General features: G+C 37.1%; 1 long non-coding RNA gene across 1 annotated transcript; it reads right to left on the bottom strand.

The window, feature by feature from the left end:
* Window positions 1–1,813: 1,813 nt before the first annotated feature.
* On the bottom strand, window positions 1,814–13,138 carry LOC116231278 (uncharacterized). Its single transcript, XR_004167431.2, has 4 exons — window positions 12,964–13,138; window positions 3,736–3,784; window positions 2,818–2,915; window positions 1,814–1,972 (listed from the first exon to the last, which is right to left on the bottom strand). It is a non-coding gene; the product is annotated as an uncharacterized LOC116231278 (long non-coding RNA).
* Between the last annotated feature and the right edge of the window lie 10,425 nt (window positions 13,139–23,563).

The following is a 23,563-nucleotide window of genomic DNA, read 5'->3' as shown; positions in this document are numbered from 1 at the left end:
GACTCTTTATCTTCCCACCTGAAAACAAAGTACTAACTGGGAAAAAGGAAGTTTACAGAACTCAGTGCCTTCAGGAAATACCTACAGTACTTATATTACTCTTTCACCATAAGTGTCAGCTATTAGATGGTTATTATACAAGATAGAAGAAAATAATTACTTTCATCCATTTAAGTATTAGAAAAATCTTGTGATATTTATGAGGATTTTGGTGAGCTTTCTGACATTAATATCTTATAGACATTCATATATATATATATTATATATATTCATATATAATTAATGCTAGCATTTCTCTGCAGCTTTTTATAGCACTTGTGCCTTCTAAACAAGGTCCAAACTGTTCTATGGTCTTAACATAGCAGTAGTTCTCACACCAGTGCCTCAAGGCTCCTGCCTAACTTGTGTTCCTTTCACCATTAGCCTCTTCTAAGAAAAGGTATTATGTGGTGCCTGTTCAGTTTGAGAATTTTTCAAAGATGAATTGGTATTTGTGATGTCAACTTCAAGTCAAGATCAACCTATACATAGTTTTTTCCACAATGTTTTTGATCCAAAACCTAATTATTTTAAGTTCAGGAAAAATAACGTAAATACTTTACACTCAGAGATACTGTTAAGGCTGACAGGATGACAGTATGCCTGGACTTGATGCAACTCAACCAAAGTGGGAGTAAGTGTTTCACCAAAGTACTAGAGAGCTGAGAGGTTCTGGTAGTGCAGAACATTTTGTATTTGTCTGCTACAGAAAACAGGCTCCTGTGTCCTTTTGTTCTTTAAGCCAGCCTTTTCCATCTGGCACAATCTGCATGAAAGAGGTTTCAACTTTATTTGGCTTGCATGGGGAAGAATGGAAAAAGGATCCTTAGAAAGAACTTGAAATGGAGGTTCCTGTACAAGATAACAATTTTTTTTTTCATCAGAATTTTGCAATGAAAGTGGTATCTGCATTTAGGTGATGATAAAAATTCTGTAAATGTACAGTGTCTGAAGATGACAGTTTTTACAGATTAGCACAAATATTTGCCAGAGCACATGCTTGAAGTTGATCCAGTAAAAAGGCAAAGCTGTCATAGGGGAAAAAGAAATCAAGGATTTTCTTTAGTGAGCTGATAATTCAGGTGACTTTCTTTAGTGTGCTAGAAGTACTGTATTAGATCAAAGTAACAGGTTGCCTAGATAAATTAAAAAATAAAAACATTGCAATGGGAGAGACTGAGAATAATCAGCATATAGAAGAAAGCCGTTGTACAATTAATGAATATACAGATGTTATAGTGTATCCACGAGCGTGGCTATGTAATTACTATACTGGAGCAAGAAAGGACGATTCTCACCCTTATCCTGGGCTTGTGTAAGAAACTCCGGTGGAGTGAATCTCCAGAAGAGATTCCCCTCCACTCGCAGTCAGCTCCCAGAATGGATCCAGGAGAGGCGGAGCCAAGCCCCACATCCTCCGGCAGCACAGGCGAACCACCTATGCAGCTGACCCCACATTGTCCCGGGCGGTTGACCAGAGATTCAGGCCATGATTCATCAGTTCCCATGCAGCCGTACAGCATGTAGATGAAGGCCATAAATAAATAAATCTAGATTATGCTAGAAACCAAGCAATTATACTATTTATTTTCCTTTCCAAAGAATCCTTCCTATTTCTAGAACTGAACACTGTAATTAATCTTGACAATTACTTTCATATGAGGATGTAGAATCTTGCTGATGAACTTTTAAACATCTATGCTGCACTCAAGTGGATATTTCAACTGTCGCATGAGGATAAGTAGGTGTATCATAATTTTTATTAGCTGTTCTATTCATTATTTGTCTACCCCTATAATTTCATTTCTTTTTAGTCTGTTCCTTGAACTGAGTGGTTCTGTTCTGTATATGCATCTTCACTAAGAAACTGTCCATTCTTTTATGAATTTATTTTACCAGAGTTTGAATTTCTTGTGTGACTGCTTTCTCCTCTCTAAAGGAATACAGAAAATATTGTTAATGATAGTGTGTAATTGATATAATAACATACTATCAGTTATTTGCTGTTCCAGACTGTGCTTACCTTGAATTTGGTGCTGCTGAAAATCGAGTATGTATTTTTAGTCTCATTCCAAATGAATTCATTCTTTCCTCAATTACAGGAGGTTTACAACCACTAATTATCTATTTAGTATACATAATGCTTTTGTCATAGGATGATGAGAGTCAGTGTGTTTTTCCTTTCCTTTTGGCATTCTCAGTCTTGTTTAGACTTAAGCAACCTAAATATTCAGCTATTTGCAAATGCTACCACTTACATTCTGTTATTAATTAGTAATTGCAGTCTGCTATGACATCTTCAGACTAGTCACCAAGTTTTCAAAACAGACATAGATTAATACTTTTTGTTTTATCAGATATTGTACTTCTATATTTTGATCAAAGAATGTCTCCGAACAAGATGTGAATACTCTAATAGTAAGGGTCATTTGTCAGTGCTTGAAAAGAGTATGTTAGTTTTGACTGAAGACAACTTTTTGAAACTCTACTTATATAGCAGTTCACAGGGAGAAAGAAAGGAGAAATATGATCAGACTCTGAAATTTACCAGAAACTGTAAACAAGAACTTTTTCACTGACTTTCCAGGACAAGACACTGTAGATTGTATATGTGTTTGAATTGATGCTTGAAAACTGCTGAACTGACTTAAAATAATAATAATAATAATAATAATTCAATGGTTTTCTTCCTAATTCTCTTTCCATTTTGTGTTAGTCCTGAGAGAATATGAAGATCTGCTGTAGTGATTTGGGAAAAAGTGTAACTTGTGTCCTTACCTCTCTAAGCCTGGCAGCTCTGATTTGTTTGGATTTCATCTTGTAGATTGTTCTATCCGTTTAAAAAAGCAGAGAACATATATCCTGGGGAATCTGCTCTGAGAAATGGAGGTTATGACAATGCAGGAGGAATTTAAGAAATCGAAACATACTTTTTTATGAATGGTTTTGGGACATGACTTTTGGTGATACTCTGATATATTTGGGGTGTACCTATTTTGTATCCATAGTCAAATCTACAGTTAGCATCACATCCATCTTACACCATGTTCCAGGGTGCCAAATTGCTGCAGTCTGCTAGAGAATGGGTGAAAGAAGTTCAGCTGGCAAGTGGGAAAACTGGAATGACTATCTCTGACCTTAGATATTGTGTAAAGTTTAGTTTCTCATTGAAATCTTAACTTGGTAATAGTCTAATGGTGCATGTAAAATGTATTGACAAACTTAGCAGTAGTGAATTCAATCATGGTTTGCCACTTCTACCTCAACCAAAATTTTTAAAGTTTGCCCTTTTATTAATGTACAGAAACCAGTTGTAGTGAATGGATAAATATTTCAGCTACACATTGCAGTAGCTAACAGTCTTCTTGCATCAGTACTCTGGCTCACTTTCAAAGCAAAGTCATAGACAAGGTACTACTGAATGTCTAATTTAGTTATGCAGCTTGATGTGAAAGCCTAAGCTGAAGATTGTGTCTGTGTGTAATTTCTTAACTGCTGCTCTGAGCTACAGGCTTTTTCTATCAAGGTAAAATGCATTTAACTGGCTCATAATTCTTCTGTCTTCTTTGTGTTGCTTGAGAGCCTCTAAAGAGCTATAATTAGTTTGCCAAACAAATAAAGAACAACCATGACCTTGCACCATGCACAATCAAGAATTCACTACTGAAAATGCTGTGTGTGTAAGTATCTCCTCACCTGCTACATAGCTGCAGAAGCTTCAGGGTCCTTGAAATGACATTGTCTGCTGAATAAAGAAGAAAAAAGGAGAAAAAAGGATAGCAATGGATATTTTACTTTTCTGAGGAGAGAGCACTTACCTAATTTTAAATTGTATGTGATAGCAAATGAAATTTGCTGGTAAAAATGAATTCTGATTGACAGGCTCTATATGTTTCTCCATGCTCCTAATTTAAAATTATAAAAATGAAGGTAACATATCATAAACTGTGGGATTATTTCACAGAAAATGTTTTATATGAGTTTGCAACTGGGCATTAAGGTTGTAGTTTTTTTTTGTCTGAAAAGGAAACAGAACTACTAATCTGTGTGTTTGACCACAATTTCTAAAAATGCCCATTGGAAAGTCATTGGTAAAAAGAATTCAATGAAATCATGGCTATTTTGGATTTATTTCTTTATTTAGGAAATCATGATCAGACTACTAAAAATACAGTCAGAAGAGTGAATAACAGTCTGTGGCTTCCTCCTCGTGGCACAAAAGAAGAAAAAGCTCTAAGGAGCTATGCATAGTCTGTATTTCTAGGCCTGTCTTCCTATATATCTTTTATCACCCAATTCCCAGGGTTGTTGGGGACTGCGGACCTATTACAGTTTCCACTATGTTAGCTATTGAGGGCAGATTCTTCAGCCAGGATCTCTTCTTCACTTCTGTCACGTGTGATGGACTCATCACAGAATGGTCACAAGTTAGTTGGCAAAATCATCTGTGCGTCACTATGAAGTTCTCATATTTTAGGGAAATGTAGTTGCGTTGTGCTGCCAAAGAAATGGCTGGTAAATATGGTAGACTATTAATCACCCTTTCCTAGACTTGAGAGCTTAGTGATTTTCCTTTTCTCTCTCCTTTGTCTGCAATTTAAAACTGATAATATACAGAGTGTTTATTGTTGTTGTTGTTGTTTTATTTTGCCCTAAAAGTGGAGTTCAGTGAACAAATAATCACCATATGACATAAACTGACCCAAATCTTTCCATAAAGAGTGCTAAGAAAAGTCAGTTTCAGAAAGCAGAAAAAACAAATTTAAGTGACTGAGATGCCATCTGTTTAGAGGCTAACTTCAGTTTCAGTATCACCATTTTCCCACATATTTCTTCACCTTTTAGATTGGTTCTAGAACAGCAATTTGTAAACCTCTTTTTTTTTTTTTTTTTTTTTTTTAACCTCTTCTCTATTTTCTTTCAGACATGCTGGTTTTTAAAAGTGATTACTCAAGAATATGTCTAATTAGCAATCATTTTCATTAATTGTGCACCAAGGAAGGTGCACGTTCCCTCACTAATAAGTAGTCAGCAGTGGTTTCCTGACATGACGAAGTAAAATGACCAGAATTGGATTATTGTTGAAGTGAAGCATTTTGTTTCTTCTGCAAAGCTTCATGCCTACATGTTAGCCAACAATGATTTTACCTGGTGTGAAGCAGTCAGTGAAGAGTGCAGTTCAGCTTTATGCATTTGCTGTATAACTAATGTAGCTCTGAAGGACGGTTAAGGAAGTAAAGGGCAAGGAAAATGGCAATTTTGTGACTGCCTTTTTCCTGTGTAGCGAAGTTCTTAAACAGTAAGCCTAGAACTTACTGTATCTCTTCCTCGGAATTGTTCTTTCCTGGCAATTGAGTAATTGTATAAGTGCACAATGTACTCAGTACCTTCTGCTTGCCAGCATATCAATGGCTGGTATGAATGTTACTTAGAGACTGAGTAAGTTCTCAGATCATTACTTATTTCAGAGTATTGTCAGTATTTTTGAAGCATTAGTCATGGAAATAGAGATATTTGGAGGAGAGATTATGATAAGATGAGCGGTTAGAATCATAGAATCCCCAAGGTTGGAAAAGACCTAAAAGTCCAACCATTCACATATCACCAGTGTTTCCCACTAAACCATCTCCCTCAGTCGAAATCCTGTGTAGCTAACTCCTCCATAGTCTTAACGCAAGGCTGATTAAAATACACAGTATTCCTGTTTGGATAGTTTGTTTCAAGTCAGATCAGATACTGAGGATATATTATTGCCACATGTTCTAGTGCTCTGAACGTCCTAAAGGCAAGGTAACCAGACATAACAATCTCTAAAAACATGCTGGTGCTGTCTAGGGACAGAGTTTACACAGGAATGAGACAGTGCATTACCTGAAGGCCACACAAAATGAGTTCAAGGCTAAACAGAAGTGAACTCTTTGTTATCTACGGATTCAAAGAAACACAAAAATAGCCAAACAAAGAAAATAAAAGCTAGAGCACCAGATTTGGGAATTTCTTACTGATTAATAATTACTTAAGAAATAATATTGTTGATGTTTGGCTGCTTTTTCTAGCTGTGCATCTATTTTTGAACATTCTTCAGCTTTGTTTTCACGTCTGGCATTTTCCTTTTAATAAGCCTACTGGAATATCATGCAACAGCCTTCAGCTCTCTGTCAATATTTATATTAAATGCAGAAGTTTTTGGAGGAAATGGCCCATCTTGTTTGGGTGCAATCAAACCACAGCTTTGCTTGTTGTTACAAGATGCTCTCCTTCCTGACACTTACCACCCCTGTGTAAATACGTGCACATATTATTTTCTTCATGACAGTCAAATGCAGCAATGAAGTTGCTCATGGAAGACACTGGCAAAGAGTCATGGCTGTTGAAGCCATGTGGAGAGTAGCTGCAACACAGCCAGAGCAGCTGGAATCACACTTATAGTGAAGTTGTGTGAAGAAACAAAGATGGAACAATGGTGCTGGTTACAGCAGGTGAGATCCACTGATTGTGACTGCCAGCTCCTCTCTGTCAGCAGAGATTAGATGGAATAAGGATGTTCCCAGCAGGAGGCTTCAGAGTTTGAGCAGCTAGTTTTGGAAAAATGTTTTCAGCCTAGAAACTACAGTGCTTGGTCCTGCCTGATAACAACTTCATGGTATGGAACACAGTAATATTCACTTTCCTCTTCTTCACCTATCTTCTTCCCTATAATTTGAATATTTATGTGTATATATGTACATATTTTCATATTTTTGTGTGTATGTATACTTCTGTGACTTTCTTCTCTATTGATAGTAAAGAATGATACCATTAGAAGTCCTAGCATCACTCTTCCAAAAGACAAAATTGGAGCAGTGTTTTAAGTTACAGTACCTATTTTTAACATTCCTGATTAGTACCCTCCCATTCTGACATTCCTTTATTAGCCCGGTTATTAAAGGAAACTGCCAAAGTATGAGTTAAGTAATGCCATTACACGACTCTGCTGGTGAGCCCTATTAATGCTTTACTTTAGAAGCATTCAGTACAATACCAGTAGTGGCTACAGTAAGTCCTTCACACAGCGTCCCTGCTTTGAGGGGACAAAAATGAATAAGGAGTGTGAAAATTTTATATGTAAAGGTTCTGTAACTTCTCAGGATTCAAAGAGTGGTGATGTGAGTTTGCTTGTGTTTCAGTCTAGACCTTAACCATCTGAGAAGTGAATGTTCTGCTTTGGAAACTAGCAAATATCCCCTAAGGAAAGTCCTGATTATCCATTTTGTTTTGTTTTTGTTTTCACTAGGACACTCAGTACTTTCCATGCACAAAGCTAAAGAGGGTCTAAAAGAGAATGGATGACAAGAATGATTTGAAGCTCATGTAGGAAATATGATTGCCTAGGAGAATTTTGAGGAAAGACATTTGATTTCTGGTGAAATTAAAGCTTACCTAACTGTAAAATGCTGAGGAGAGTAAAGATTGAACTTTAACAGTTCTAACTGTGGGGAGCTCCGTAATCCAGAACGCACTAAGGCCCTTATTTGCTGCCTAGATAACTCTCTAGAAATATTTGCTCTTTTCTGGGAATGTATGTCAGTGATGTTAAGATGATTCTACCACTTCTTATAAAAGGAGACTACTGCCCGATTGTTGTCATATAAGTGGGATCACAGGAGGTTGCAACAAGGAAATTACAGAATGTTAAAAGAGACTTAGAAAGATGCTAAAGTGATTGTAAGCACAAGTGATGTCCTCCTGACCGGAAGCTGGGTCCTGGAAAGAAGGAGGAGAATAGATCCAGTAAATGACTGGCTGAGGGGGTGGTATTAGGATCAAGGTTTGGGGTACTATGATCTCGGAAAGGCCGTTTAGAGTCCAGATATGTGGGTGTCAAACAGAGTGCAACTGAATAAATGGGGCATAAGTGTTCTGGGGAGAAAACAGGCTGGATTGGTGACTAGAGCTTTGAACTAGATTCAGTGTGGGAAGGTGGTGGAGTTTCTTGTGACAGAGAAGGATCTGAGAACACTCTCTTTCTAGTAAACTATGGAGAAAAACCTCTCAATTGTCCAATAGGTTCTTGTGAGGACTCTTCATAGAAGATAACATTGCAATAGCCCAGCTTAAGCATTCTTGCATCCCTCTAGAGATACCTGCACCCTCTGCTTCCCTAAAGTGCCTGTATACAAATGAATGCAAATTAACAGGAGAAATTAGAGATCTGTGAGTGGTTAAAGGGCCATGATCTCATTGTGGTCATGGAGACGTGATGGTGCAGCTCACATGACTGGAATGCTGTTATAGACGGCTATGTTCACTTTAGGAAAGACAGGCTGGTAAGGTGAGGCGGTGGAGTTGTTCTTTATGAGAGAGAGCAAGTAGAATGTATGGAGCTCCACTTGATGGGAACGATGAACAAGTGGAGAGCTTGTGGGTAAGAATTAAGGGGTAGGCTAACATCAGTGATACTGCTGTGTGTGTGTACTACAGGCTGCTTGATCAGAAGGAGGAAGTGGATGAAGCCTTCTACAAACAGCTGGAAGTAGTCTTGGAATCCCCGTTGCTGGTTTTTATGGGGTACTTCACCCATCCTGGTGTTTGTTGGACAAACAACATGGCCAGGAACACAAAGTCTAGTTGGTTACTGCAGTGCACTGATGATAACTTTCTGATGCAAGTGGTAGAGTACCTGAAGAGAGGGGGTGGGCTACTTGACCTTGTTTTTTACTCAGAAGGGCAGAACTGGGATGTGAAGGTATGGGACAACTTGGGATGCATCAATCATGAGATGGTAGACTACAAGATTCTGTGTGGAAGAAGCAAAGCAATGAGTAGGATTGCTATCCTGGACTTCAAAAGAGCCAATTCTGACATCTTTAAAGACCTACTTGGAGTGTTCTATGGGCTAGAGCATTGGAAGGTAAAGGGGCTCATGTAAGCTGTTTGGAATTTAAACACCATTTCTTCTGAGCTCAAGATCTGTGTAAGAAATCGGGGAAAGGTGGCAAGAGGCTTGCATGGAAGAACAAGGAACTCATGGATAAAATGTAAGGAAAAAAGAAGATCCGTGGAATGTGGAAGAAGGGCCTGTCCACCTAAGATTCTAGGGATGTTGCCAAACCCTATAGGGATGCAATGAGGAATGCTAAGGCCCTCTTGCAATTATCTCTTGCAAAGGAGTTAAAGGATAACAAGAAAGTTTTTTTTCAAGTGTGTCAAATGTAAAAGGAAGAGTAGGGAAAGTTGGGTACCCTACTAAGAAAAGCGAGTGCCCTAGTAACAGGGGACACTGAAAAGACAGAGATTCTGAATGTCTACTTTGCTTCAGTCATTAATGCTAAGACTAGCCCCGAGGAATCCCAGACAGTAGAGGTAAAAGAGAGAGTCTGAGGAAAGGAAGACTTCCCGTTAGTCAAGGAGGATCAGATCAGAGAATGTCTAGCAAAAATCAATGCACACATGTTCTGAGGGAGCTGGCAGAGGTGACTGCTGAATCACTCGATCATCTTTGAAAGATTTTGGAGAACAGGAGAGGTGCTCAATGACTGGAGGATATTCAGTGTTATTCCGGTCTTCAAAAAGGTCAAGGATGATCTGGGAAACTACAGGCCAATCAGCTTCTCTTCTGTCCTTGGAAAGGTGATGGAACAAATTCTCCAAGTAAGTGGAAGAGAAGAAGGTTATCAGTAGTCAACATGGATTCATCAAGGGGAAATCATTCCTAACAAACCTGTTAGCCTTCTATAATGTCATTACTATTTGAGTAGATAGAGAGAGAGCAATGGATGTTGTGTACCTTGATTTCAGCACGGTGTCTGACACTGTCTCTCACCACATCCTTCTTATCAGACTTAGGAAGTCTGGGATAGATGAGTGAATGGTGAGGTGAATTAACAACTATCTGACTGGCAGAGCTCAGAGGGCTGTCATCAGCAGCTCAGAGTCTGGTTGGAGGCCTGTAATTAGCAGTGTCCCCCATGGATCAATGTCAGATCCAGTTTTGTTCAATATATTCATCAACATGGACGGTAGGGCCCACCTTCAGCAACTATGCTGATGATTTGAAACTGGGAAGAGTGGCTGGCAACCCGGAAGGTTGTGCTACCATTCAAAAAGACCTGGACAGACTGGAGAGTTGTGAAGGAAATAACCTGATGAGGTTTAACAGGAGCAAGTGCAGAGTCTTGCACCTGGAGAGGAATAACCACATGCATCAGTACAGGTTAGGGGATGACTTGCTGGAGAGGAGCTCTGTGGAGAAGGACTGGGGGGGGTCCTGGTGTATTAAACAGGTTGGCCATGAGCCAGCAGTGTGCCCTGGTGTCCAAGAAGGTCAATACTATCCTGGTGTGCATAAAGAAAAGCATGGCCAGCAGGCAGAGAGAGGTGATCCTCCTCCTACTACTCTGCCCTGCTAGATGTAGAATAACTGTGTCCACTTCTGGGCTCCCCATTTAAAAAAGGCAGGGATCTTCTAGGAGTCTAGTGGAGGGCCACAGAGATGATAAAGGGCCTGGAGCTTTTCCCGTGTGAGAAAATGCTTAATAAACTGGATCTGTTTAGCCTGGGGAAAAGAAGATGGAGGGGGATCTGATTAATATTTATAAACATTTGAAGGGAGGTGGGAGGCAAATGGATGACATCAGGCTCTTCTTGATGGTGTATAGTGATAGGACAAGGAGTAATGGCCTAAAAATTGTACATAGGAAGTTCTGTACTGACTTGGAGAAGAACTCCTTTATGTAAGGGTGATGGAGCACTGGAACATGTTGTTCAGAGAGTTGTAGACTCTTCTTCTATTCAGATATTCAAGACCGATTTGGATGCCTATCTGTGTGAGTGCCTGCTTTAGCAGGGGGTTGTACTCAATGACCTCTTGAGGTCCCATCCAATCCCTATGATTCTGTGATTTGAGAAGAATGAGAAGGGGCCTCTAGAAAGATCAGATAGCTTTTACTTACAACAAAGTCTCCTCAACTAATGCCAATTTAAGCAAAAGGGACCTTCAACCTATGAACTTTCTAGGTAAAACTCCTGGAGAAGAAATCTCCAGAAAGGATCTGAGCATGAAATCCTAACTAAACAAACCCCCTTTCTTTGTGGGTATTCATATTTGCCTAATTTGTAAGGATGATATGAGAAGATGGGTGAGTATTAAAACTGAATAACATGTAAAACTGAATAACAATTTTACAGGGAAAATTGCTGGAGAATTTCCATCTATTCATTTAGAAAACATCAATATTAGGCTCTTTCTTTCTTTCCTTCTTTATTTGAGAAGGAATATCTTTCATTTAGAGATTTTTTTTTACCTATTTGCTCAGTCCTCTCTCTGACGTGATTTGCTTGAATAAAATGTATATCTTAGATTATTTAACACTTTTATAATACTTATTTTTGTCCCATCTTTTAACTATATTTTCTGTTCAGTGTTGTTACTCTCCATGTTTTGCTAAGGCCTCATTTCCCATCTGATCTGTGCTCAGAAAACTGAGCACTGAGTCTGTTTTCATGACCTAGATAATATGCATAGCTTTCATAAACAGGAAGTACTTGGCATTGTAACAAGTTTTTCCAAGGGACCACAGTTTTCATTCAAAATGTAAAGAAAACATCCTCAACAATATTACACAGTTTTAAATCTCATGTAATGTTTATCCTTTGAAGGGTACCCACAAAATTCAAATTCTTTGTTTGTATGCCTGTTCTCAGAGTGTGTGGAAGTATTAAGAGTTATGTCTATTTGCTACTCCATATTTACTGTTATTTCATGAAGAAAATTTTAAGCAATAGAACTTCTAATTGTAGTTGTCTGGGCAGCATGAATAATCATCACACTGTTTTAAAAATGGATGTTTCCCAAATAAGGAAGACTGAAATTGTTTGAATAAACTCATGCAGAAAAAGAAGGCCTAGCTCTGTTTGAACTGACATACTACTCAGTGATACAGAAATAGATGATATGTTTAATCTGAAGTGGTTACTTGTAATCAGTATTGTATGAATTTTGTTTCTTGCAGGTTATCAACTTGTTCCAGAATTATGTCTGCTTAACCATGTTTCATTTTACATGTTTGTTTATAGTCCTAAATTGATTAGCCTTTCCTATGGGTAATTAGTCCATTATTTTTGTATCTATTGTTTTAACATCCACTCATTCAAGATGTGGCTGTGGTCAGGTGGCAGAATATCCCCTACTCAGCAACATATGCAAGTAATTTTTGTCATTCTGAAATTGTCATTCACCCCAAATGCTTAATAGAAGCATCCAGCAGAGCTCTCTCCACTGCAGAAGGACACATTAATCTCCTATTTTAGGATTTGTTTGCAGCACTTTGTATCAATAACATCAGTTTCTGCAGCAAAGATTAGGTATCTCTTCTAGATTATCTGGCATGGCATGAATCGTATTTCTTTCAAGGGAGCAAGCTTGTTCCAGTTAAGCCTCTTTATCTTTAATGCAACATTCATTAATGCTGAGGTTCTACAAGATCCCATTTTGGGACCCATACTGTTTTGTAATTATGTATTTCCCTGAGGCAGTATCAGATTGGACTCATTGTTTCCAGCATCTCATGCAGATGATCCTCAGATTTGCCTTTTTCTATTCCATCCTAAATGGAATGTTAACGAGACAGAGTAGTTACTAATTGGTCCATCTCTAGGTCTCTGCACTCCTCACTCATTGCTTCTATAAATAGATGCTCCATTTTCCCTGTTGCCAAGGCTAGTAGCCTTGGTGATAAAAGAAGAAAGGGGGAAAAATTGAGTCCCTGAAAAACAGTGAAGATGTCCTAGGTGAGATGTAAGCATTTATAAGAGAGCTGAACTTGTTTTACTGGAGTCCTTATAACGGAACAGATAGGAATAATGTTAATAAAAATAATACATAGCAATGACTGGTAGGACTCAAAGTATAAAGGGAAAAGTGGACTATCTGCAAATATTACTTACCATCCTAAGAAACTCTATGGGCTGTAAAATATTTTTGCAGCTAATGGATTACAGTTTAAAGAACCATTCCTCAGGCCATTGTGTCTAATCTGCGGTCTCAAAGGCATAGAAACAAGTAGAAATGTAAGTGTGACACAGAAGGTGACAATGCAGCCCTCTGCAGTGTGACATCATAGCAGCTTGATTCTGACGTGGAGTTTTTTTGACAGTGTAAGCTAAAGAGGCTAGAAAATGATAGTCACTAGTCAGGAAAGGTGCAGAGAGAGTCCAGTGTAGAGCAACAGGGTTGCAAAAACATAAAGATAGATAAACTGCATCAAACAGTCCATCTCATTCAGTATTCCTGACACAAATGAGCAGTGATTGTTTAGAAAAGAGGGTAAAAATTAGATTTAGAACAAAATGCCTCTCAATGTATTTCTGAACTTGTAGTAAATTGGAGTTTAGGGAATTCCTGAATTCGAAGCTGTGTCACGATCATATTTTTTAGTTGCCATTTTTGTTTAAATGTTGAAGGTGAGTTAATTATTTTCTGGGGGGCAATATTAATACTACTGATATTTTTATCTACCACATCCTTCAGCAAGGAGTCCCAGGGGAAAGCTTTCTATTAGTAAGGAGAAAATGAAGCTCTGGAAGAGACTGTAACTTGTGGTGATCTTTTAGTTTATGTCTACGAGAAAAGGATGGACAACTACTTGTCTGAAACAATATAGTATAACATGACTTGGACAAGCAGATGAATTACTTTGTGTTTTACTGTTGTTCTGGGATGTTTTCTTCGTCAATTCTCAAAAAACCCTCTCCAAAACCCTAAATTGTTTCTCACCTCATATCTCATATTTAGTTGCCAATAACTAAAGCTGTGAGGCAGACAACAGACACAACTGCTGTGTTGAGAAAGATTTATAGTAATATTCATAAAGGATGAACTTATTAGCTTGTTAGATAAATGTCTGTTAGGGAGTAGCCAAGATCCATGGGTTTTTAGAAGCAGATCTTGTCAGAAGCATGTGAAAGGATTAATCAAGCAAGTGGGACAAAGAGATTAGAGACTGGGGATGCTATAGATCTGATTGACTGAGATCTGAGTAAGGCTTTGGTAAAGTTTCACAGAAGTTGATAAGCAAATTCAAGAATACCAGAGTCAATGAGAGGATGGTAAAAATGGATGAAAAACTGAAAAGAAGAATGCTGCATAAATGAGCACAAACTGACTTAGAGAATAGGAACAAGTAAAGACTCCCGGATTCATTCATTTACCATTTAGAAAATACTCCAGGATTTATTCAGATGCTTACTCACACTGAGCATATGTCCACTATTGCAGGGAAATGGCTGGAGATGCAACAATGTAATATACTTCTACATCTGAGGAAATTTTCTGTTCCCCCATGAGAAAGAGAGAGAAAAGGAGCCAACAGAATGCAATTTCTTTCATTTCAAGACATAAATATTGAACAGACAAATCCATTTTTAGAAGTGCTTTTTACCTCTGAAGTATGTGTGACTGACTTTTGAACGTAAACATGGTTGGCATAAACTGAAAGCAAGATGAAATTACTCCAGTGCTTTTTCATCTCATTTTTGCCAGTTATATATAAGAGTAACTGCTCTGACTTGTGCTACTACTTTAATTCCCTCTTTTGAAGGATTTCCCCTTTACACCACCTTAAAATGCCCTCTTTCAGTTTACCTGCCAGTTTTCTTTCAGTTTTTAAATACCGAACTGTGAAGGCAGTATGTGACCTTACAGAGGTGCACTGCCCTTAAGAAAATCTCTACTTTTGGAAAATCTCCTCTCTCCTTGTGTGGGGAGAAAGTCTCAAAGCCAAACAATAGAAACATCATCTGCTACATGGAGGTTTGGGCTAGCATTCGGTCCCGGCTCTAATTTGCCCTTTGAACAGTCAGTTCATGATTTGCCTCAGTGCTCTCTGTATAAAAGTGAGAATGATACAGAGTTATAGTGTAGACATAATCAGATAATGAAGCATTTAGCACTCTGCCATAAGGTGGGAAAGCATGCTAATTAATGCAGACTTTACAAACAAACTCGGGTCTTGGAAGAATCACACTGTACACAGTCTTTTACTGTTTAGAAAGGGGATGTATGTACCAAAAGGGAATGTATATGCCATAATCCATTCCAATCTGTGTTGTTGAATGAATTTGCAATGGGGCACATTGTAACAGTGCTAGTGTATATAAGACGAATTTACAGTCATCCATAGAAGTGAGTACATAATAAGGCATATAAGAGTCTTTTTATTCAACATTTTGTTGTTCATTTGATCCCTTTAAAGTTCAGGATCACAAACTTTTGCAGGTGCTGAAGAAGTATTTCTCTGAGCTCTGGGTGAGGAATGTAGCCTGTCCTCAGTCAATGACACAGAAACACGTGTTAAAATCTACACAATTCTTTTTTTCGCTAAAAGTTCCTATTCTTCATATTCTCAGTATAACTCCACTGACATCAAGTATACAGCATAGACTCAAACAGAACAGAAACAGTAGTACTTTAAATCTAGATCTTCTCTGAGGAAGTTTGGGTGCCCCATGAATTTGAAATTAGAACTGGGACTGACATCAGACCAACTCTTTGTGAAACCAAACCAAGGCCGGGAAGGACAGTGCAGTACTCTCACATCTTGTATGACCTTAATTCTACACAAAAAGCCTGCAGTTTCCATCATCTACAGAACAACAACAACAAAAAAAGCTTTGCTTCACTGCAATTCCACGTTGCAATGAAATGTCTGCCAGTACAGGCCCATATAAATTTTCATTCAGCATGAATTTGTTCTTTTCCTTTTGTTTTGTTTTGTTGAGATCAAGAAAGGTAAACCCTTTTTAAATGTCAAAGAAGCTCATAATGATCATTTTGAATTCTGCATCACAACTTGGTTAATGGGAATATAACAAATACAGCAGTCCCATGTCAACTATGGTCAACTACCTTGACTTCGATAGCAGTGTGTGTGAAAACTTTTTTGATGCTCTGGAACTGTTCTGACATGTTCAAGCCATTTCATGATCATCTCCAGTTTTATTTAAGTAAATAGTTTGAAAAATACAGATTAGATGAAAATCAGCCTTCATTTCTAAGAGGCTTTGAATAAAAAATTGAAATAATTATTCTACTAATGAGCTTATCATTTGATTTTACCAGATGATCAATCTTATTTTTTTTTTGTTCAGTTTGTAAGTGTAATATAACAACTGGAATATATAACTTCCAAGTTAAGGAAATGCTTAATAATAAGGGTTGACTTGATAGAGAAATGAGTACTTGTTCTGCTAGATACTCCTATTCAGAAAACTTGTTCATGCTGAGCCCATGCTCGTTAGGTCAACACTCTATTCCAACAATATGCTAATCAATGCCTTTCCAAACAACAAACTCACAGCTATTTTTCTCCTGTGGGGAAAGTCAAAAAGCCTATAAAGCTTTTATTGACTTTAGGCTCAGGGTTTAGAAACAACTTGCTGAGTTCTGAGCATTGTATTGTCTGAATTCAGTACCAAGACGCTGGTGAGTGAACAGTTTTCTCCTTTTTGGTAGATGTCACAAGTCAATAAGAACTACCCGATGGGCATAAAATAAATTTGACCAGTCAAAAAAGTAATTTGGCAGCTAGTTCTATAAATAACCTGAGTGATTCTTTTTAAAAAACAATTGTAAAGTAGCAGTAGCTACACATTTCCTACTTGTTCTTCCAAATACATCACCTTTCAGAAATAAAAATATATTTAGAGAAAAGGGAGATATTCACTTGAAAAGTGCCATGAAAACTGTTGTCAGTTTTTTTCATTTTTTATTTTGTCATTGAAAAGGGAAAATATCATTTTTATGAGGTGCCTAGCTGAGGTCAAGGTGACTTCGTTATGCCCAGGTGACCAAGAAAACCAATGGCATTCTGTTCTGCATTAGAAATAGCGGAGCCAGCAGGGCTAAGTGGTTGTCCCTCTTTTCTCAACACTGGAGAGAACACATTTCAAAACTCATGTGTTCATTTTCGAGCCCCTCACCACAAGAACAACAGTGATGCTTTGTTTCACATGTATTATCATTAGCTGTGTAAAAGATTCTTTTCCTTGTATTGAAATCAGTCAGTCATATCATATGAAAGCCCTAATGTAAAGAAATTTCTTTCTTAAGGTAAGAATTTAAAGCTACTGTACCTCAATCAGTGTTTGCCTATAAATCATTATTATAAAGTTTAATCCTAATAACTTGGCCATAGGAAAACCTATTTCCCCTTTTTTGGGAAGGCAGGGGAAGTTGAGAGAGATTTGTCAGTTTTTCAATACATGAGACTTTTTTACAGGCCAGGAGGCTATGCAGAAGGCTCACAGTTGAGGCACAATCACTTATTCAGAGGTTGTTTTTGGAAGCTGCCTACTGTCTTGGGAAAAAAAAAAAAAAAAAAAAAGACGACATTACATTTCACTTTTGAGTACTGGTTAAATTTCAGTTTGGATGGAACCCACTTGCTCCCTTGCTTTTTTTCCTGAGTTTTGTTTGATCTGTGCCCATACAGGGCACTCATTTCAGTACTCAGATGCATACTCTATTTCTGTGTTACAGGTATCAAAATTATTGCCATTCCTTTGCACTACTACCCAAATAATTTGCATTAGTAAAGGGTATGTAAGTGGTGAGGGACACCAATGAATAGTCATTTTTAATTGTGTGAAGTATGGAATTAAATGCATCTGAGCAGCGTTGTCTTATGCAGAGCTGAACCATGTACATTTTACTGAAAGACCTAAGATTCAAGTGTGTGGAGATTTATATAGAATTTGGGCAAGCTGTTGGCAAATCTAAATCTCTCTGGAAAGGGCATGAAGTGGGTTATATCTTGTCCATGATTCAACCCATGTTGCTAAGCCATTTGGTTAAACAAGATTTAATTAGTAAAGATCACAGCTTGATAAAAGCAAAGATATGGAAGAGCTTTAAAAGCCACTTGATCTATCCCAAGGCAGAAGTACACTTGTAATTTAATACTAGTCATATCGTTAATTAATAATTTTATCTTCATGAATTCTGTAAGAATAGTAGTAGTGTTCTCACTTAGAATATGAGAAAAGATCAGTGAAAACGATGAAGGCTTTTCTAACCAGTCATGCAGCCATCAATAACTGCCATAAGGATTTTCTCCCTTATCTACTTTTGACAAGTAATTCTAAACTAATATTAAGGTGTAACTTAAAAACTTATTGTACCTTTTGATTTTAAAATTAGCTGTTGAAATCTACACTAAAAATACATGGTGTAGTATTACATAAATAAATTTACAGGTTTAGAAATATTGAATTCCCATGCATAAGGAGTTTCTATGACTTAATATTGGTAATGATTTCATTTTCTTTCTTCTCCAAGACTTTTCTGATAGAAGAACGTAAGATCCCAGAAGTTCTAGTGGTAGGTGAGGTGCTAACAGGCAGCTAAATCTGAACACCTTCTATGTTATGACTTTGTGTTTAGAAGAATTTGAAGAACTGAATATCTCTAACAAATTGCCAAGAAATGTCTGTATCTTTTACCTACAGGTTAATTGCACGAAATCTAGCCCAGATAAGTAGATAATGTGGTATACCTGCCTGATACAAGTTAGTGACCTTATATTAGCTGATGGACAGTTATCTACTATTGTTTTCAGAAGAGATTGTAGAATTTAATAGAAAAGTCACGAGTAAGAATTAAGTTCTCAATCTTTAATATTAAAGTACAGAAAGTATAAAAATCATAAAGTATGCAGATTGATTTATTAAAAATGTAGTCAATTTCCACATGAACAATTTAATTACAGTTATAGAGAAAATTATACAGACTTGAGTCATAAGATTTGGTTTAAATTATAGATTCTCCCAAGAAGTTTCACAGAGACAACTTACATGTTTGCCATCTACTTGCTACTGAGATCTTTATATTAGCCAAGAAGTCAAAGTATTAAGTGGCCCAGAGAATAAAAGTGTCTGAATGATTTGTCAGAAAGGACAGAGAAATACTGAGGAGGATTCGTGTAAAAGTTACTGGTCTATGGCAAGTGACATAGTCACTTCTTCTTCTTCAAGGGCATCAGTTTATCTTCTGTCACAAAGTTAAAAACAACAACAACAACAACAAAAACTCTCAACTTTTCTGTCCACTGTCTGATACTTCTGGAGACTATCTTAACTGTTACCCATTTTAAACCATCCTGCTACATATAAGTGAAACTACTCCCATTGGATTTATTTAAGAGAATAAATAATTTGTTCTAAGTTTGGAATCCTGAACAACATTTTCTGCTCAAAACAGTACTAAAACAAAGCAGTTTAGTTTTTTTGTTTGCTTTTGTTTCTGTTTGTTTTTTTTTTTTCTTACAGTTTTTATCTGCTAGTTATTACCATGTGTAATTTAAATGTCACAGCTCAAAAACTAATCTTGACTTATAATTAAATAGCAGGTGTTATTAGTAATTGTTTTGCATTTAAAGGAAGCCTATGACTAAAGGCATTTTTTTCATCTAATAATGTCAAAGCGAATGCCTATCTTTACAACATGTAAATATTTCTGAATAGATTCTTTTCTGTTATTTAACATTTTTAACTATATACACATTAATATGGAAGAATATACCCAGAAGGCTATGCCAAGGCAGAAGAATTTGACCTATAATGGCATTTTTTAAAAAACAAACAAACAAAATTCTTCAAATTCCCTTAAGATTTCATAAGACAATTAAGTACAGATACTGATTTATTGAATTACTTCTCTGACATGTACAGTAGGATTGCTAGAAAAATTGTATATCTTCTCTGTTGCATTCATTCTTCAAAAACAGACAGAGACTAAGAATAGATCTTTTTGAGTTTATTGCTCATTAGGTTTTGGCACCAAAATATGCATGGCCATGAGTTTTCTCTTTTTGGAGGTAAAACTAGAATAGATGCAACTGGAAAGCTAGCTTTTGTAAATTGATGAGCTTGAATACCCTGTGGATATTTTGTCACACCTACTACATAAAACACAAAAAACTGTTTTGTAGAATCTGTTGTTCAGTGTAACAAAGGGCCTCTCTATCATATCTGATTTTGTAAAATCATTTTTCACAGACTCCATAGCTATGTTATGGATATCCTCTATATCATTTTGAAATAATTTTTAATAAAACAGACCATGTTCATCCATCAGCAGTAATTACAAAAGCAAAGACTGATCACTACCAATACCAATTAGCCAAGCTGATAATTAATGAGTATGATACACCTACCAGAGTTTATAGTGGCTATTATTTTACCAGATACCAGCACCTCAGCTGTGTTATCTTTCATGTTACAATTCTGCATGCCAATGTTAAGAATAAAACTCAAACAAGACTTCTTTATAGAAATTGTTTGGAGTTTTATTGATTATGTTGTTTTGTGATTGTTGTAGTTGTTTCCCCAGAGATAAAGTATAAGTGAAATTTGAAAAAATAAACCAGTGGCATTGTAGCTCATGTAAAAGACCAAGTTCTAGACATTTCTATTTATTTATAGTTCAATTTTTTTTTTTTTTTTGTATTTTTTCTTTGTTGGAATTTCCAATTTTTTTATTTTTTTATTTTTTTTGTATTTTTTCTTTGTTGGAATTTCCAGTATTCCCTGTTTTCTGCTAATACCATTAAAACCATTTACAGATTATGGAAATGTCTTTCCTTGAGTTTTTACATTTGACTGGGAAGGACAGAAGCTCTCTTTCTGATGTGTCAAGTGTCCTTGGTTATATTTTCTTGCATCAAAGTTGTACCTTATGCCACCTCACATCAATATCTAAATGTCTCCTGTTCACTTAAAACTGGAGTGCAAAGTCTCATCTTTGCCATCTCCTCTCTCTTTCAAGATACTGAGCCAGAATTCAAGATCAGGGTCTATACAATTCCGTCTAGACATAAAAACTAGATAAGCACATTTTATTCTTCTGAACAGTGATAACATAAATAACCACAGTTTCTCATAGGGAGTAAATTTGCAAATATTTGCAAGCAGCACAACACATCTCCTCCCCAGTGCCATTTCCCATTTTGGGAGTAGCATTAACCAGGCTATACTGCTTGCTAAAAGTAAGCTCTTAAGAAAGAGACTGTTATTTTAATTTATGTATACATTTACAGTCTTTCACCTTGAAAATAAATGTTTGTATTGGAAAAAAATGGAAGAATCCTGCAATTTTATCTGCTATCTTAGTCTGTACAAGCTTAATGCAAAGTACCTTGAACAATGTCCCAGGATATTCTTATCCAGAGCTGAAGCATTCTGTTTAAATGTGAGTCTATGTAACTGGGACTTGTAAATGTGGATCTGGAGTTACAAGTTTAAGGATTTTATATATAATTGGGAAACACACGTGCTTAATAGCTTTGGAAAACTGAAAATTTGACCCCATTTCTTTAAGATACATATGACATAATTTCATTCCATCTTAATATTTCATTCATAATTTCATTCATAATAATTTAGAATGACTTTTGCTATTTATTTTAAAAATTTATGTTGAATTCTTGGGATTTGTTTAAAATAGTTGTTTGATATGACTGACTCAGTTATCACATCCTCAATAGCATAGACAATGATGGGAAGAGAAATATCTGTTAGGACTTAGGTTTGAGATGCAAATGTAAGGAATGAGAAGATTAATTTGATAAAATAATAGGAAGAGCAATGCCTTGGAAAATTATTAATGTGTGCAGATAGAATGTAGAAAAGGATTAAAGTAGGAAAAGAAGTTAAGCTTCAAGAACCAGAATATATATTTATAAATCAGAACAAGCAATAGAATAAGGATTAGTTGAACTGTAGGAAGAAAAAAGAAGGATATCATAGCAATATTAGCTGTTTTCTTATGCGTAAAGATGGCATTCAGGTACAGCACTTCACCAAGGGCAAATCCTGCTTGACCAACCCAGTGGCTTTCTATGATGGTGTCAATGCATCAGTGACCAAACGAAGAATCACTGATGTCATCTATCTGGACTTTGACATGACAATCCATAACATCCTTCTCTCCGAACTGGAAAGGTATTGATTTGATGGGTGCACTGTACTGCCTGCAGGATCAAGTCCAGAGAGTGGTGGTCAATGGCTTCTTGTTTGGATGGAGATCAGTGACGACTGGTGTCCCTCAGTGGTCAGTGCTGGGGCTGATATTCTTTAATATCTTCATCAATGTCATCAACAGTGCAGTCAAGTGCACCCTCAGCAAGTTTGCTGATGACACCAAGCTGTGGGGTGCAATTGACGCACCAGAGGGATGGGATGCCATTTGAACAGACCTAGACAGGCTTGAGCAGTGGGCCCAGGTGAACTTCATGAAGTTCAACAGATCCAAATGAAAGGTCTTGCACCTAAGTCGAGGCAACCCCCCTTACCAATACAAGCTGAGGGATGAAAGGATTGAGAGAAGCCTTGCTGAAAAAAAACAGGAGTACTGGTAAATGGGAAGCTGGACACGATCCAGTAATGTGCCCTCACAGCTCAGAAAGCCAACCATATCCTGGGCTGCATGAAAAGAATTGTGACCAGCAGGTTGAGGGAGGCGATCCTGCCCCTGTACTCTGTGCTGGTGAGGTCTCACCTGGAATACTGCGTCCAGACGCAGAGTCCTCAGTACAGGACAGACAATGACCTGTTGGAGCATGTCCAGAGACAAAAAATGATCCATGCAATTGAACACCTCTTCTATGAGGACAGCCTGTGAAAGATGGGGCTGTTCATCCTGGAGAAGAGAAGGCTGCAAGATGACCTGATAGCAACCTTTCAGTATCTAGAGGGGAGCTACAGGAAAGAAAGGGACAGGCTCTTTAGTAGGGTCTGTGGTGATAGAACACAGGGAAATGACTTCAGTCTCAGGAAGGGTAGATATAGGCTAGATATAAGAAAAAATCCTGCAATTTTATTACAAAAAAATGGAGTAAAATATGCTGAACTTGAATGATTTTCACAGAAAGTAAAATATAATAAACAGAAAACTCCACATTCCAGAGAATGAATACCTCATGGGTCTTAAAACTACTACTGGATATTTTAGAAATAAATAGCATTAGATCCAAACATAAATTGCTTAGAGTAGAATGTAAGTGAAGAAGATGAAGTGAAGTGCCAGGTTTCAAAATCACAGTTGTGAAAGCTCCAGATTTACTGCTCCTTATACGTAGAGGTGCTTAAATTGCAGTAGCTTGGTCTTTCTTGGAGAAATTCCCTACAGCTCTCATCTCTACGTTCCTAGAAATTCAAGAGTTTTGACAGGATGCACATCTGATACTGACTTGTACCAAAACTCAGCAGAAGCCAGAAACAGCTTCTTTCCAAATTCCCTGAGAAGCTCAAACCAGGAAGTGTTCTCAAAATATTTGCTGCATACTAACAGCAGCAGATCCCCTCAAAATCCAATTATGACTTCTGTTACTGTTGTTGAGAACCCTATTTATTTGATTACCAAGTGCTTAGAGAATTTATCTTGGAGAAGTAGCAGATGCAAATAAAATTCAGTTCTGCTATGTATCTGATCTTGTGCAATACTTCTTTTCTTTTTCCAAGGTGAAGATGGATCTTTATTTACCTGCCAATA

This window comes from Phasianus colchicus, chromosome 4 (assembly GCF_987193195.1).
Source record: "Phasianus colchicus chromosome 4, bPhaCol1.hap1.1, whole genome shotgun sequence".
Classification (NCBI taxonomy): Eukaryota; Metazoa; Chordata; class Aves; order Galliformes; family Phasianidae; genus Phasianus; species Phasianus colchicus.
Note: the sequence above shows the minus strand (reverse complement) of the source record. Positions and strands in the feature narration are given on the sequence as shown.